Source organism: Quercus suber, unplaced genomic scaffold (assembly GCF_002906115.3).
Source record: "Quercus suber isolate HL8 unplaced genomic scaffold, Cork oak 2.0 scaffold_82, whole genome shotgun sequence".
NCBI classification, from domain to species: Eukaryota; Viridiplantae; Streptophyta; class Magnoliopsida; order Fagales; family Fagaceae; genus Quercus; species Quercus suber.
This window is the reverse complement of record NW_027069547.1, coordinates 975,847-978,879: the sequence shown is the minus strand read 5'-3', so window position 1 is coordinate 978,879 and position 3,033 is coordinate 975,847. Positions and strand designations below refer to the sequence as shown.

The window sequence follows — 3,033 nt, the reverse complement described above, 5'->3', positions numbered from 1 at the left end:
AAACTGGTAGTGTAAAATGAAAAAAAGTATATTTTTAGTGTAAAAATAAATGTGTAAAATACAAATACTAATATAAATGCTCTAAACATCCACCTCAAAGTTGCTGGCATGTTGTACAACTCAATTAATAATAATAAGAATAATAATAATAAAAATAATATAAAATAAAAAAAACACAAAAGTTGCTTTTGTTGATAACATCAAACTAAACATTAAAGTCTTTGAATTTCAAACCCTTTGTTCACGTGAGTAGTCAGAGTCTTGAAAACACAAGAAACAAAGAGACAAAAAAGATACAAAAGTTACTTTCGTTGATAACATCAAACCAACCATTAATGTAAACGCTTTGAATTTCAAACACTTTCTTCACGTGAGTAGTCAGAGTCTTGAAAACACAAGGAACAAAGAGAGAAATAGAAGGTAAAGAAAAATCGATTTAAGACCACAGAACAGAAGAGGATGACGAAGCAATAATGGCAAAATCAAAAAGATGTAGGAACTAAACAGAAAAAATGAAGGAGGAGAAGGGGAGATGGCCGGTGATGGCGACGGAGCAAAGTGGGCTTTCTGTCACTGCTTTTTCTAGCCGAGATGCCCGATATTCGCCGGAGATTCGGTATTGTCTGGTATTTGGCCGGTACTTTAAGCGGGACGAATCAACCAACCACAAAAGTCATCCGCATCACCCACAAAAAGGAGTGAACATATTGGTACGTATAAAATGGAAAATGACCAAATTTTGCACAACCAACCTCAAATGTCAGCTAAATATTGTTAATTTTAAAATATATTTACGTTACTTATTACAAGTTATTTAGAAAAATAAAGGTTGAGGGTAAATTTCTTACATAATATTTTTATAATATTTTCTTAATAAATAATAAGTTATTAGTTATTATTAGTTTAAATTTAAATTTAATATTGAGATTAATATTTTAATATAACAATAACATTAAGTAGTAAACTGATACTTATAAGTTTTTGAAAAAATACTGTAAAAATTATGTACAGTTATCATTTCTTAAAAAAAAAAAGAAAAAGAAAGTGTTATGGATTTGCTTGGGAAATTTTTTTTTATTCCACAATTTGCCATTCCACTAGCTCTCGCTCTCTCTCTCTCTCTCTCTCTCTCTCTCTTGTATGAGATTGACCTGGAAATTTCAAAGTCGTCGAACATGTTCACACCATGTGATATTATATTTCTCTAGCAATGGATTGCTACCTCCTTCTATATATGTGCTCCTTTCCTGTAATCACAATTCATAAACACTGCCCAAGTCTTAGATTACTATCCAAAAGAGTTCAAAAGTTTCCCAATTCAAAACTTTTTAATGGATGTCGGTGGAGAGATAGAAATGACCCAAAATAATCTTCCACCTACCGCGATGGGAAACAGAGAATTAGAAACACCAGAACAGTCAAGATGGAGTAAATGGTTAGAGTACTTGAGATACAAGGGTGATTGGTTAGAAGAGACGCGTGGTTCATTAATGGTGGTGGCTAACTTGATCACAACTATCACTTTCCAACCTGCACTTAGCCCCCCAGGCGGATTTTGCGGCTCAGGTGACAATACATGTGCTGCCGGAACTTCGGTGTTAGCCAATAGTTATGGAACACCGTACGTTCTTTTCATACTTTCAAACTCCATTTCTTTCACTGCATCTCTCTGTGTCACCCTTTTGCTTATTAGTGGATTCCCTCTGAAGAATAAAGTTTTTATGGGCATCTTGACATTTGCCATGTGTACCACTCTCACTTTCCTGGGTGTTACCTATGTTCTGGCATTCGCCATGGTAGTCCCAGATCTTGCTTTAGATCATGCGTTTATGTTGTTATTTCCAATTTTTGTTTTGCTATGTTTGATTGCTGTTGTGGTTCTCATTCACACAATTCGCTTTCTGCATTGGCTTTTAAAGAAAATCCGGTCATCCCCTATACGCGCAAACGCGTTAACTCATTTGAAGAGCCGTCTTGGATGGACTCGTCTCTGAGATGGAAGATTGCAATGAAATTTTATTTTCCTTGAAGGTAAAGTGGCATGACAGGTTCTATCGTCCTCCATTAATTTTCAGATCAGATTGGAGCTAAAAATTGGCTACTGTCCAGGTTGGGATTGCTATTTCTTTTTATCTTTCTATTTCCTACGTTGTGTTTCTTGTTGGGACTGAAACTTCAACATATGATCATATGTATTTGGTTTTTTTTTTTTTTTCTATGTGTTTATGTGATGAATTAGAGAGTTAATATGTAATTCTGTTTTTTATTGAACCTGGAGAATTAAGGGATTTGTCCAGTCTAAATTGGAATTTTATTTTAGGAATAATTACACTTTACCTAGACGTGGTTTGTTTCTAACGCGATGTGTTTACCGGCGGTTTAAATATTGACACTTTATCCCCATGTGATTCTTATTGTTAATGTGTCGTAACTCACTTCTCTCTCTCTCTCAGTTATTAACATAAGAATATGTAAAGAACAAAAGAGATCAAAAAACTAGGGTTTTTGATTGTTGAAGAACTTCTATGAGAACATATACCCAGAAAAATGAAACGTCAACAGGAATAAATATCATATTTTCCTTCATTACGTCTCTTTCCTTTCACCTATTTTTCTACAACGTTCTATCTCTCATCTCTTTGCTCTCTGTCCGGTGGTGGAGTTAAGGAGGACAATGGTCACCACTGCAATGGGTTTCATTTTCCTTCGTTCTTGCTTCATTGGTTTCATTTTTTTTGGGGTTTTGGTATTGGGTTCATCTGATTTCCCTCGATCTTGTATCTGATTTGGTTTTAATATTTGGTTGCGGTGGCTGTAGGTTTATGTTCAAAATTAATGGCTTTAATTTTTTGTTTATGTTTAACATTTATGGGTTTATATTCAAAAATTTTGGGTTAGCTTTTAGTTTCTAACTCCTTAATAGAAGCTTGATACAAATAGCTATAACAATTGTAGACGCAAGAGTCTTGAAATGCCGCATACGGATTGTTTTCAAGAGGCAGACAATCCAATTGGATTTTGAGCAGTCCGATT

The 3,033-nt window shown here is 34.5% G+C and overlaps 1 long non-coding RNA gene across 1 annotated transcript; it reads left to right on the top strand.

Moving 5' to 3' along the window:
* The first annotated feature begins 716 nt into the window (after window positions 1-716).
* On the top strand, window positions 717-2,358 carry LOC136067683 (uncharacterized). The gene is made up of 2 exons (XR_010629115.1): window positions 717-1,796; window positions 1,920-2,358. It is a non-coding gene; the product is annotated as an uncharacterized LOC136067683 (long non-coding RNA).
* The last annotated feature ends 675 nt before the right edge of the window (window positions 2,359-3,033 follow it).